This window comes from Anomaloglossus baeobatrachus, chromosome 11, assembly GCF_048569485.1.
Source record: "Anomaloglossus baeobatrachus isolate aAnoBae1 chromosome 11, aAnoBae1.hap1, whole genome shotgun sequence".
Taxonomy (NCBI): domain Eukaryota; kingdom Metazoa; phylum Chordata; class Amphibia; order Anura; family Aromobatidae; genus Anomaloglossus; species Anomaloglossus baeobatrachus.
This window is the reverse complement of record NC_134363.1, coordinates 55259909-55274521: the sequence shown is the minus strand read 5'-3', so window position 1 is coordinate 55274521 and position 14613 is coordinate 55259909. Positions and strand designations below refer to the sequence as shown.

The following is a 14613-nucleotide window of genomic DNA, read 5'->3' as shown; positions in this document are numbered from 1 at the left end:
TGCAATCCAGTTTGGAGATCACTATCCATCATGGATGTCTGAATTTGACTAAAAGAGGCACTTGTGTTTGGTTCAGGATACTGCAATCCAGTTTGGAGATCACTATCCATCATGGATGTCTGAATTTGACTAAAAGAGGCACTTGTGTTTGGGTTAGGATACTGCTGTCCGGTTTGGACATCACTGTCCATCATGGATGTCTGAATTCATCCAAAAGAGGCACTCGAGTTTGGGTCAGGATACTGGAGTCCGGTTTGGACATCACTATCCATCATGGATGTCTGAATTCGACCCAAAAAATATATCTCATGGGGCAACAATTAAATGCCGTTAGATCCTTCTTATTGGAAGACCTCCATACACTATTGATGGTCATCCCATCAAGCTGAAATTGGTGGGTTTGGCTGACATATCTAATGACCACAGGGATTTTCAGCCACACATCTATATTACAGCTCAGTACAAGCTCAAAATTGTAGGGTGCACCAAAAAGGGTCTACTGGATGGGCATGGTATTGAGACCAGCTTCTTCAGTAGCCACATAATACAAGTATTCTCCCTAAGAAACATTAAGGCCTAAGTCAGACGTCCATTTTTTCCTCACAAGTGAAAAAAAACTGATCCATCAATGTTCGGCATCAGATTTTCATCAGTATATCAGTTTTTACCATCAGTGTTTCATCATGAGGTTTTTCTCATATGTGAGGCAGAAAAAAAAACTAATGGAAGTTTCTCAAACTATAGACTGCACAAGGAAGGAACTAGGACGCCCTCGGTGTGCTGTCGAGTTTTTCACTCATCCATAGACTTGCATTGGCCAGTTTGGTGCAAAACAAGACTTGTTTCCATGATTTTCATTTTTTTGTGGACACTCAATCTACCAAATAATATGGGACATGTGAACACCGGGAGCAGCAGAAGAGACTCAATGCCGGACCTGGGGAGGGTAAGTTTGTTTTTCCACGACACCGAGACTATTCCATAGTTGGGAAGTGAATTACTATATCTAATACATAAGAATCATGAGAATAGGCCAATAATCTAAGGGAGCTTATACTGGTATCAATAGGCGAGACCGCGAGGAGCTGCAAATCCGTCAGCTGCACGGGAAAGCTCTCCTGAAATGGTGAATGTGCAGGTCGCTGTTGCTCGCACCGAAGGGGTTACGCCGGCTAATCCCCTCTCATTGTGTTGGGACATAGGTTTAGGCAACACAGTGTATTTATGTAATGGGGTTAGTTCCCTCAAAGAATAGGCTTTTATTCACTCTAGAGGGTCATATTTGCACCATCTGCATAGAATAGAGCACACAGAGGTCGCAGCGTGGCAAGGCTCACCAGGAGTCAGGGCTGTCATTGTCACAGCACAGCTTTAATTAATGGATTTCCAATGCTTTATAATAAAGAATATTACCTTTTATAACAGAGTCCAGCCCCATACATTTATAAGAACGTAAGGATTGGGGTAATGGGGCGCCGACAGCTGTTGCTTCATGTTCATTAATGGTAAAACACTGGGTAAAACCGTCACTGGCAAAGACCTGGTCAACTTTAATGCCCAGCGTCAGGCAGCTGCTGCCAAGGCTAATAAAATAATGGGATGCATTAAAAGTGGCATAAATGCTCCTGGCGAGAACATAGCTTTACCTCTATACAAGTCATTGCGACCACACATTGAAAACTGGGTACAATTTTGGTCTCCAGTGTATATTATTATTATTATTATTTATTATTATAGTGCCATTTATTCCATGGCGCTTTACAAGTGAAAGAGGGTATACGTACAACAATCATTAACAGTACAAGACAGACTGGTATAGGAGGAGAGAGGACCCTGCCCGCGAGGGCTCACAGTCTACAGGGAATGGGTGATGGTACAATAGGTGAGGACAGAGCTGGTTGCGCAGTGGTCTACTGGGCTGAGGGCTATTGTAGGTTGTAGGCTTGTTGGAAGAGGTGGGTCTTGAGGTTCCTCTTGAAGCTTTATATGATGTATATGAAGGATATAGGTGAAATAGTGCGGGTGCAGAGAAGACCAACCAAGGTTATTACGGGAATTAAATGTAGGACAGGTGATTATTATTAGGGCACAGTACAGATCTTTCTACATTTAAGTATGTGATGGTGATAAGGGGGTATCCTCTAAGTCTAGAGTAAAGAATGTCCTCCGTCATAACAGATTGCAATTCTTTACTGTTAAAAACATTAAAACTATGAATTCTTTCCTATAAGAAAAATGAGAATATGGATTCTTTACTGTAAGAGCAGTGATATTATGGATTCTTTACTGTAAGAGCAGTGAGATTACGCATTTTTACTGGAAGAGCAATGAGATTGTGAATTATTTACTGTAAAAGCGGTGAGATAATGAATTCTTTACTGAACGAGCAATGAGATTATGAATTCTTTACTGTAAAAGCAGTGATATTATGGATTCTTTACTAGAAAGATTCAATAGATCACATGCGGCGCTTCCAATATATCCAGCCGCATGAGATTTATTATATTTTTGTAGTAAAAAATCCATAATATCCTTGCTCTTACAGTAAAGATTTTATAATTTCACTGCTCTTACAGTAAATAATCCATAATCTCACTGCTCTTATAGTAAAGAATCCATATCTATCTATTGCATCTTTCTAGACTCCATCTCTAATATCTCTGATGGAGGGGATTAATCGCAGCAAATTGATCAGGACACCAGCAATAAGGATATATATTACATGAGCTTTATGTGCTTACCATAGGTGAGCGCAATAATTACATAATGCCACCATAAGTTTAAAGGATTACTACGCTCAGAAAAAGCACCGCACCATGTCTTTTCCTTCTTCCCTACAGGGTGATATATTAAATCATTAATGGATTCTTTCCATTGATATTATAGATTCTTTCCTGTAAGAGCAGTGATATTATGGATTATTTCCTGTAAGAGCAGTGATATTATGGATTCTTTCCTGTAAGAGCAGTGATATTATGGATTCTTTCCTGTAAGAGCAGTGATATTATGGATTCTTTCCTGTAAGAGCAGTGATATTATGGATTCTTTCCTGTAAGAGCGGTGAGATTATGGATTCTTTCCTGTAAGAGCGGTGAGTTTATGGATGATGTACTGTAAGAGCGGTGAGATTATGGATTCTTTACTGTAAGAGTAGTGAGATTCTGGAACTTTTTGCACAATATCTTGTAATAGTCATTTCTCTTAAAAAAAAAGTTCAAGGAGGACCTGGATGTCTTTCCTGATAAATATGTTATTATTACGGATTGTCCTTCATAGAGAAGAGAGGACGGCTTGGTATAGTGAGAGTTCCCGTGTATGGTCAAACTATCGACAGAACTATTATTCCGCAGAATGCTTTCAAAAGTATATGGGCGACTTTAGGCTGCCCCTCTGTATTTTGTAGTGGACCTGCACTTTGACATGTCAAGGATCCATTAGTAATTAGCCCTCCCTAATCCATTTTTGGCCAGGAATCTGCTTTAATAAGTCACATGTCATTTCCCCCCATCCTTCATGATTTTTATGTCAAATGGTGCCAGTTTCCCATTGATAAGAATGGTAGGAGGGCAAATTTTGGAATATGTAACAACACGGAAACATGTCCGATATTGATCAGAGTCTGATCAAACTCACCAATGAAATTTTATGGGTCTGTGAAAACTTAGGATCGAATTCTAGCTCTCAAGACGTAAATAAGATCTAAGATTTGACCCAAAGACTCGTTTCTCTCCTCCCTTTAGAAAATGAAGATGTGAATCAAGTTTAAAGGTTTCAAAACAGGAACCAGTTTTACAACTTCAAACAACAAAAACAAACAGATGAAGGCGAGCGGTGGTGGAGGTGACTCAAGCAGATCCAGAGCGAGTGACCATTGACTTGGACTTATAAGTGGTCAAGCAAAAGTCCTGAGGTTCTAGAAAGATTCAGAATCATAGAAAAACTAAAACCGGTAGATATTCTTAGGCAGAGGTCATAACCTGGCTTTGACTATGTGCTCCTTGAGCTATTGTAGACCGCATTCCCATGGAGGCTTCTTGTTCTGGTTGTTTTTGGCCACTTTGTCAACCATCACCCATGATTAACTTGTCAGTTTAATGGAGTATGAGAAGATGAGTAGCTATCATCACATCGGATGCTTCTGGTCTCAAAAACATCCTCGTCTTGTTGGAACTTCGTTTATACCAATAACAGCCCTTGGCCAAAAAATTATTAGAGAGCAACCCATCAAACATCAGAAAAGGAGTAAGGTAAGCCTGACTGTCAAGGCCCTCATACACCTTAGACTAAAATCGGCGAACAGTCTAATGTGTATTGGGGCTTCCAGACATTCCCCCGACAGATGATGGTGGAGGAGAAGAGGTCCCAATGGCCAATCTTTTTGTTCCATCCAGACACAAGCCAAGCGTTCATCTGTGTGGAGCAGTGAAGAAAGATAGATAGTGGCCGAATGACAATACTGTCCATGGGGTCCTTAGTCGCCTTTTCACAAAACTTTTGGCATGTCAGAATTTTTGAATGAGAGCCCACACCAATCACTGAAAACATGGGGCAGAAAAACTCAGTTGACAGCTGCTCTCCTTGGGTGTCTGGGATGAGCTGAAGACTAGCTTGTAGACTTCATCACTCCACACACATTAGATACTTGTGGCCCAACTCCCCCATACACAAAACGCTCAATTCGACCAAGTGCTCCAGGGTTCTTTATGAGGGAGTTTTGCCATACTACTTTGACCGTGGCATATCCCCTAGAGAAAAAAAAAGTATTGGCTTTTAGATATCCCACATATTGGATGCTCTTCATCCCCAACATAATCTGTCACAGGGTCAGGAGTGAGGAGGCCCCAATATATACTAGGCTGTCGATCCCAACACTATGGGTAGGTTGGGCCAACTTTGGTCTAAAGCAGTGGTCCTCAAGAGCCAGCAATCGATTTCTAAACAAGTGAGACAAATGATGTCAGCCAAGTGCCTTTCTCTTGAGATATTGAAGAAAAGGTCTCAAGAGCCACCAACAGATCATGTTTTTAGAGTATTTCCCAGGTCACAATTCCATCACTTGTGATCACCAATACTAAGAAAATCTGTTGCTGGTGCTTGAGGACTGGAGCTGGGATTACTGGTCTAAAGTATGTCGGGACTTTTTCTTCATGGGGAAAACTGGTCCAAAGTATGTCGGGACCTTTTCTTCATGGGGAACACTGGCCTAAAGTATGTCAGGACCTTTTCTTCATGGGAAAAACTGGTCCAAAGAATGTTGGGAGTGACTTTTTCTTAATGGGGAACACTGGCCTAAAGTATGTCAGGACCTTTCCTTCATGGGGAAAACTGGTCCAAAGTATGTTGGGACTTTTTCTTCATGGGGAACACTGGCCTAAAATATGTCAGGACCTTTTCTTCATGGGTAACACTGGTCTAAAGTACTATATGTCGTGACCTTTTCTTCCTGTAGAACACTGGTCTAAAGTATGTTGGGACCTTTTCTGCCTGCAGAACACTGGTCTATAGTATGTTGGGACCTTTTCTTCCTGCGGAACACTGGTCTAAAGTATGTTGGGATCTTTTCTGCCTGCAGAACACTGGTCTATAGTATGTTGGGACCTTTTCTTCCTGCGGAACACTGGTCTAAAGTATGTTGGGACCTTTTCTTGAAGAGTAAAACTGGTCTAAAGTATGTTGGGACCTTTCCTTCAATATCTCAATAGAAATGCACTTGGCTGAGATCTTCGGTCTCACTTTTTTAGCCATCGTTGTGGGACTCAGCACCTAGACCTCCATCAAAACTTCTAATACTTGTCAAAAGTTTTGAAAAAGTGAAGATATATTTCAAATCTGCTGAACAGAAGAGCTGAGGAACTATCTGAATAAAAGGACCCGGAGTGTTTCCATAAGATGGGCTTGAGTTGGGTTCAAGATGTGGTCTTCATCTCTAATTCTACACCGACTACTTTTCACTATGACCTTAGATGGTGGCCTCAATTAAAGAATAAATGTCAAGGAAAAGTTGAATCCCACTGCATGAACTTTACATCTCATTCGGTAAACTTCAGATTCATACAAGGAGGTTTCCAAACCTTCCCATGCCAGGACAATGTATGTAGAGGATTATTTGTTGACAGCTCACTGACAGTCCATTGACGCATAAACAATGCAAAGTTCCCTTCACCCACCATCCCCCATCCAAGTTACTGAGTGGTCATTACTTGGAAAGTTTTAACCACCAGTGAATAGCTTTTCCTCATGGATGTGGGCAAGGATGACTAAATATCGTGAAGCCTTCAAACCTTTCCACAACGTACAAAAGCCCTTTACATGGCTCACCAGATACAGTATCAGAGTTGTGCAATGTGACATAACATGTTCTTCAAAAGCCCGGCACGTCTGATAAAACTGGAGACAAAACGGATACACACACACAACTGACATATAAATGATGCAGCCTAAACAATCTGTTGACTCTATAGAGCCACAACATGATTGGTGACGATCAAATAAGTAATGGGGATAAGGGTATGTTCACACAGAACATTTATGCTTTTTTTCTGCAGGAAAAAAGTGGTGGCCTGAAAACTGCAACAGATATTAGGCACATTATCATGTTGCTGTTACTAAAATGAAACATTTTTCCCCGTGAAAAACAAACTAGAAAAAAAAACCATAAGTGTGAACAAGCCCTAAGCGTCTGCAAACATTCTGCTGCCCATTGTATAAGAAAATCATAAAGTCGAGTAAATCAATTACAATCCGAGTTTGACACAACAACAAAAATCCAGGGCTTTCTGGCAGCCTACTGACATCAGGTTTTTGGTGGCTTTTCCAATGTTTACAGTTTAAAATAACTTATAATTTAAGTTTACCACAACAACAAAAATCCAGGGCCTTTCTGGCAGCCTACTGACATTGGGTTGTTGGGGGATTTTCCAAGGTTTATAGTTTTAGCCTTCTTTGTTGTAAAAGATATATTCTATTTCTAACATGATGACCCATGTGAAAAAGATATTTCAAAATATGCTGAGAAAAGCTAAGGAAATAATGCCCATCGGATGAGGGAATAATAAAATTGAGTAAATAAATTAGAATCTAAGTTTACCCCAATAACCAAAATCTAGGGCTTTCTGGCAGCCTACTGACACTAAGATGTTGGTTGATTTACCAATGTTTATAGTTTAAAAAAAATTGTTTAAAAGAACCGAAGTCCTCAGTGGTTGATACCTTTTAATGGCTAACTGAAAAGATGGTAATAATTGCAAGCTTTCCAGACTACTCAGGTCTCTTCATCAACCACTGAGGACTTCGGTTCTTTTAAACAATTTTTTATCTATACTGGCTAACACGGTACAAAGATATATTTTATAGTTTAAAATAAATTATAATCTCAGTTTACCACAATGACAAACATCCAGGGCCTTTCTGGCAGCCTACTGACACCAAGTTGTTGGTGGCTTTTCCAATGTTTATAGTGTTAGTCCAATGTTTTTAGTGTTAAGTCACGTAAATCAATTACAATCTGAGTTTGACACAGCAACAAAAATCCAGGGCTTTCTGGCAGCCTACTGACATCAGGTTGTTGGTGGCTTTTCAAATGTTTATAGTTTAAGCCTTCCTGGTTGTAAAACATGTATTTTAACATGATGACGCAAGGGAAAAAGATATTTAAAAATATGCCGAGAAATGCTAAGGAAATAATGCCCATCGGATGAGAGAATAATAAAATTGAGTAAATACATTACAAGCTAAGTTTGCCACAACGACAAAAATCCAGGGCTTTCTGGCAGCCTACTGACACCAAGTTGTTGGTGGCTTTTCCAATGTTTATAGTTTTAGCCTTCCTTCTTTGTAAAACATGTATTTTAATATGTTGACCCATGGGGCAAAGATATTTCAAAATATGCCGAGAAATGCTAAGAAAATAATGCCCATCGGATGAGGGAATAATAAAATTGAGTAAATAAATTATAATCTAAATTTACCACAACGACAAAAATCCAGGGCCTTTCTGGCAGCTTACTGACATCAGGTTGTTGGTGGCTTTTCCAATGTTTATAGTTGTAGCCTTCCTGGTTGTAAAACATTTATTTTAACATGATAACCCATGTGAAAAAGATATTTCAAAATATGCTGAGAAAAACTAAGGAAATAATGCCCATCGGATGAGGGAATAATAAAATTGAGTAAATAAATTGGAATCTAAGTTTGCCACAATGACAAAGATCCAGGGCCTTTCTGGCAGCCTACTGGCATCAGGTTGTTGGTGGCTTTTACAAAGTTTATAGTTTAAAATAAATTATAATTTAAGTTTATCACAACGAAAAAAATCCAGGGCTTTCTGGCAGCCTACTGACACCAATTGTTGGTGGCTTTTCCAATGTTTATAGTTGTAGCCGTCCTTGCTGTAAAACATGTATTTTAACATGATGACCCATGTGGAAAAGATATTTAAAAATATGCTAAGGAAATACTGTCCATCATATGAGGAAATCATACAATCTCAGCTTGCCACAACGACAAAAATCCAGGGCTTTCTGGCAGCCTACTGACACCAAGTTGCTGGTAGCTTTTCCAATGTTTATAGTTTTAGCCTTCCTTGTTGTAAAACATGTATTCTAACAAGTTTATAAATACGCTGAGAATAGTTAAGGGGCAGGAACAAAGCCTTCGAGTGTTGCATTTGATTGGGCATCAACTTTCTAAAAATATTGAACCTAATTACAATGTGTCAAGTCTTAATAAAGCAACAATGTATTGCAGAAAACAAAAGTCAATTCCCTAAAATAGATCAAAAAGGACAAGAAAAACTTCAAAACAAGGATTTTTTTATGTTGCAAAATTCCATATTTAGTTGCACTGGAATCCAGACCAGAAATATGATGCTGACCTCCATCTTTCTGGCCAAATTGCAACTCAAATAGTGGCGTAAACTTTTTAGTTGACATTCAGTCGTAGTCTTAATGCTGTGTTGACTTGACGGCCGACATTTTGGCATTATTCTCAGACAACGTGTGCTGAGTCATTGCAGATAAGAATGATTATGAATGCTTATAAACAGCAGTAATAACTAGTTAAAGGTCCTATTCAAATTCTACAAATCCACTTTAGCCCCCCCCCCCCCCCACCCCTCCTCGATAAAATTTACTGATGACGGAAAATTCATAACTTTCAACTTAAAACTACGTAAAAGACACCAGTAAACAAAATGATTAAGTTTTCCTTCTATTGTTAATTTCTTCTTAGTAAAGCTGCAACATAAAACGGTGACATTCTGAGGTTTGATCTGAGAATGTACCATAGGGTTACTAGACAGGATCTGCCATGCAGGAGCCTGAGAAAGCTGTACCAAGAGCATTACGCTATGGCTATACAGTAAGTAACAAAGAGCTTAGTAAAACTGTGACATAAAATGTTGACATTCTGAAGTTTGTTCTGAGAATGTATCGTCACATTACTAGACAAGACCTACCATGCAGGACCCTGGGAAAGCTGTGCCAAGAGCATTTCGCTGAGAATGTACCATAGTGTTACAAGATCTGCATGCAGGAGCCTGGGAAAGCTGTACCAAGAGCATTTCGCTGAAAATGTACCATGGTGTTACTAGACAAGACTTTCCATGCAGGAGCCTGGTAAAGCTGTACCAAAAGCATTTCGCTGAGAATCTACCATAGTGTTACTAGACAAGAACTGCCATTCAGGATCCAGGGAAAGCTGTACCAAGAATATATCACTGGGAATCTACTATAGTGTTACTAGACAAGTACTGCCATGCAGGACCCTGGGAAAGCTGTACCAAGAGCATTTCGCTGAGAATGTACCATGGTGTTACTAGACAAGACTTTCCATGCAGGAGCCTGGGAAAGCTGTACCAAGAGCATTTTGCTGAGAATCTACCAATAGTGTTACAAGACCTGCCATGCAGGAGCCTGTGAAAGTTGTACCAAAAGCATTTCACTGAGAATGTACCATAGTGTTACTAGACAAGAACTGCCTTTCAGGATCCAGGGAAAGCTGTACCAAAAACTTATTGCTGAGAATATACCATAGTGTTACTAGAGAAGACTTGCCATTCAGGATCCAGGGAAAGCTGTACCAAGAACATATCGCTGAAAATGTACCATAATGTTACTAGACAAGAATTGCCATTCAGGAGCCTGGCCTGGGAAAGCTTAACCAAAACCCAGGGAAAGCTGTACCAAGAGCATTTTGTTGAGAATGTATCGTAGTGTTACTAGAGAAGACCTGCCATTCAGGAACCTGGGAAAGCTTAACCAAAACCCAGGGAAAGCTGTACCAAAAGCATTTTGCTGAGAATGTATCATAGTGTTAGTAGACAAGAACTGCCATTCAGGATCCAGGGAAAGCTGTACCAAGAACATATCGCTGAAAATGTACCATTGTGTTACTAGACAAGACTTTCCATGCAGGAGCCTGGGAAAGCGGTACCAAGAACATTTAGCTGAAAATGTACCATAGTGTTACTAGACAAGAACTGCCATGCAGGATCCTGGGAAAGCTGTACCAAAAGCATTTTGCTTAGAATGTATCATTGTGTAGTAGACAAGACCTGCCATGCAGGAGCCTGGGAAAGCTGTACCAAGAGCCTTTAATTAATAGACATAAGTAACAAAGACCTGAATGAATTTGTTTTGTTTTTAAAAGTTGCCTTTTAACTTTCAGGACTTTTTATGACATAAGGAAATGCAAAGAAGCCATTGCAACTTCTGGTCATTGTCATTACGAGCCAGTCCCATTTAGTTTTTTCCTTTATTTCTGGACGAAAATCTGAGATCCAGAATTTAATCAAAAGGAATAAAAAATAACTAAAGGTTACGTTATTTGTTTACAAATATGTAATGTTTGTTGTGTAAATAAACAAATATGAATTCAAACTGCGCAGGGAAACTGCAACCGGCTTCAGCAACTATATAGTTAAACTAGTAGCAGCGATTGTGATCACTATTCTTTGTGCACTGATTTCATCGCTCCCCACCCCCTCTTCTAGGGTTACACCATAAAAGACATGTTTGCCACAAGAGTTAAAAAAGAAAAGGGGAAAAGTGTTTCCTGCACTTATTTACAGGCTGGATACTACAAAACAAATACAGAACAAGGGACTCCAGCCAGCATGGCAGATCTGCAGTCCCAAGCAGCTGAACAAAGAGAGCCAACTTTGAAAGGCAGCTCTGTTCCCTCCTTATCTGTCTTCTCCCTCTTTTTTCTATAACCTCCCCCCTCCTCCTTCCTCTAGCATTTTCCATGTCGGCTCCCATTTCCTACAAGCTGCTCTGCAACAGTTGGGCAATAGTCAAAGCCAGCAATATGGCAAATACAAGATCCAAATCCCCCTCCATACCCTTGCACCCCTCCCCCCTTCCCCTTTGGTTAGTTTTACCCCAAGACAAAGAGCCTTTAACGTCTTAAGGGTTAACCAAAAAGTGACTGAACCGTAAAGAACTTTAACTTTTAGACAGTTCAAACTTATAAAGTTTCGAAAAGTTTTTGAAAAAGGGAGAAGAGGTTAAATGTAAAGATTAGATACATTGTATTAGTAAAAGTTAGGGTCTTGGGGTTTAAAATCAGGGGTTGTCAAAGGAGGAAAAGTAATATAAAGCTTCAAAAAGTTTGAATAGTTTTTGAAAAAGGGAGAAAAGGGTTAATTAGAAAGATTACATACATTAGATTAGTAAACGTTAGGGTCTTGGGGTTTAAAATCAGGGGTTGTCAAAGGAGGAAAAGTAATATAAAGCTTCAAAAAGTTTGAAAAGTTTTTGAAAAAGGGAGAAAAGGGTTCATTAGAAAGATTACATACATTATATCAGTAAAAGTTAGGGTTTTGGGGTTTAAAATCAGGGGTTGTCAAGAGTCAGGTAGAAAAACAAAAGAGGAGGAACAATGCGTCAGAACCGTAAAGAATGTGTTCCTTTACAGTTGGTAGACCGCCTCAAACTTAGAAAAGTTTTTGAAAAAGGAAGAAAAGGTTGATTATAAAAACAAAGGAGGAAAAGTAATATGGAGTTTCGAAACGTTTTGGGAAAAGGTTGATTATAAAGATTAGATACATTGTATTAGTAAAAGATAGGGCCTTGGGATTTAAATGGGGGGGGTCAGGTCGAAAAACAAAGGAGGAAAAGTAATATAAAGTTTCAAAAAGTTTGAAAAGTGTTTGAAAAAGGGAGAAAAGGTTAATTCAAAAGATTAGATACATTGAATTAGTAAACGTTAGGGTGTTGGGATTAAAATTGGGGGTTAGGTTGAAAAACAAAGGAGGAAAAAATGATATAGTTTCAAAAAGTTTGAAGTTTTTGAAAAGGGGAGAAAACAGTAATTAAAAAGATTGGATACATTGTATTAGTAAAGGTTAGGGTCTTGAGATCTAAATTTAGGGGGTCAGGTCGAAAAACAAAGGAGGAAAAGGTTTGAAAAAGTTTTGAAAAAGGGACAAAAATTTTAATTATAAAGATTAGATACATTGTATTAGTAAAGGTTAGGGTCTTGGGATTAAAATTGGGGGGTCAGGTCGAAAAACAAAGGAGGAAAAGTTATATAAAGTTTCAAAAAGTTTGAAAAATGTTTGAAAAAGGGAGAAAAGGTTAAGTGAAAAGATTAGATACATTGTATTAGTAAACGTTAGGGTCTTGGGATTTAAATGGGGGGGTCAGGTCGAAAAACAAAGGAGGAAAAGTGCTATAAAGTTTCAAAAAGTTTGAAGTTTTTGAAAAGGGGAGAAAAGGGTAATTAAAAAGACCGGATACATTCTATTAGTAAAAATTAGGGTCTTGGGATTTAAATTAGGGGGTCAGGTCGAAAAACAAAGGAGGAAAAGTATTATGAAGTGTCGAAAAGTTTTTGAAAAAGGGAGAAATGGTTGATTATATAGATTAGATACATTGTATTAGTAAAAGGGTCTTGGGATTTATATCAGGGGGTCAGGTCGAAAAGCACAAGAGGAAAAGTAAAGTTGTAAGCAGTTGAGGAAGACTGAGCTCCACGCTTTTCCCTGTGCTGGGAATTTGTGCTTAGATCAGCAGAAAGATGGAAAAACAAAGGCTCAGGACATAAATGGATAGGGAACCGGCGCAGATCTCAGTCTGGGGGGGTGGGAGGCTACACAAAACAAAGAGGTTCTAAAAAGTACCCTACAATTGACAACTCGTACTTACAGATCTCTTGGAATAATGGAAGACAAGAAATTAGAAAAAAAAAAGAGGCTCAATTTTTTTTTTTTGGGGGGGGGGTCTTTACTTTTAAACTTTGTAAATATTCCGGTAAGTTGTATAAATATCCCTAGGCTGATCAGTCGTCCGATCCCAGGCGACAACGCAGAGGACAGCCTACGTAATGTCAGATCCATTATCCAACTTCAAACATCCAAATCACAGCAGAAGCTAAAAAGTAGAGAAAAAAAAGCAAGTGGGCCCCCCCGCCCATGTTCTTGGAAAGGACAAAATGAGAAAAGCCTCTCAGTTCTCCTCCTCTCCAGCCTGATCCAAGCTCAAAGTGATCAGGAAGAGAGAAAGGAACCCAAAAAATGCCAAACATGCGAAAAACGACAAGGATTTCAAGCTCCCAATCCTGTGATGGACAGACCGGGAAAGAGCGAGAGGGAAAAATACACAGATCTGGAAAGTTTTCTGCTTACCTGGCCAGCAGTGGGAAGGTGAGGGGCTTTTACACAGGAACTTGGTGGCAACTTGGGGTATCTGGAAGCCAAGAGAAGGGACTGAATGGGGGGCAGAGAAAAGCAATCCTGGTCAGCACTTTGTAGGGGAAAGACTTGTATTTTTTTTTCCTTTTGGGCAGCACTGAGAGGGATTGTCTCTGCCCCCTCCTCTGTGTATGATGAAGGTCAGGTGAGGATGAGGAGGGCTCTCTGGCTAGCCTGGCCGCTGCTGTTGTTGTTGGTGCTGGTGCTGGTGGTTGGAAGCAGGCTTGGTATTTTGGAAAGGTGACAGCTTTTCAGAGGAATCTCTGGAATGAAAGAGAGGAATGAAATTAGCTCAATGAGTCAGTTGCAGTTCAGAGGAGGGGCTGATACATGGTGGGCGGTGGTCACCCAGGTCTCCGCCCCCCTGTGATACTCATGTAACACTGCAGCTGCCCAGAGAACGAGTGTTACAACTTTACAAGGCACAAGTTAGCTATCCACCTGTCCGCCTCGCTGTTCGGAAACCTTTATATTGGAAGTATTACGTCTCGAAAAAAAAAGTAAACAAAGCAAAAAGAAACGCCTTACGATCCCCTGTTTGAAGGCATAATCTAAAAGCCATGCATTCGAGCCCTGTTCACATGAAGCCGCACAACTATTGGATTGTAACTATGTACAGTCGTTGCTAGATAATACGTTTAACCAAGAAGGTAAAAAAGCAACAAGATCCGCGTGAGGCTGAAAAGAAAAAAACATGGTGGCTCAGTGGTTAGCACGGAGGCTCAGGGTTGGCATTTGTAACTGTTCCCTCTTCTTTTCTTGTGTGCCGAAGCTATTTTTTGAGTCCTCGCGGGCAGGGACTTCTGTCCTCCTGTACCTGTCTGTGTCTTGTATTGTTTATGATTATTGTACTTGTCCCTATTGAATATAGGTTAGGACCCCCCTATTGAGATTTGCCGTGACGTTGGCAGGGGTGGCTC

The 14613-nt window shown here is 39.9% G+C and overlaps 1 protein-coding gene across 4 annotated transcripts in view; it reads right to left on the bottom strand.

Moving 5' to 3' along the window:
* TEAD2 (TEA domain transcription factor 2) overlaps positions 1–13947 on the bottom strand; it is a 129847-nt gene extending 115900 nt beyond the window's left edge. For 3 of the 4 annotated variants that reach the window (XM_075328783.1, XM_075328785.1, XM_075328786.1), the window contains exon 1: positions 13628–13947. The gene's annotated coding sequence lies outside the window, so the exon portion shown is untranslated. Of the gene's footprint in view, positions 1–13148; positions 13467–13627 lie in introns of those variants that run through there. The other variant, XM_075328784.1, reaches the window with a different exon arrangement.
* Positions 13948–14613: the final 666 nt, after the last annotated feature.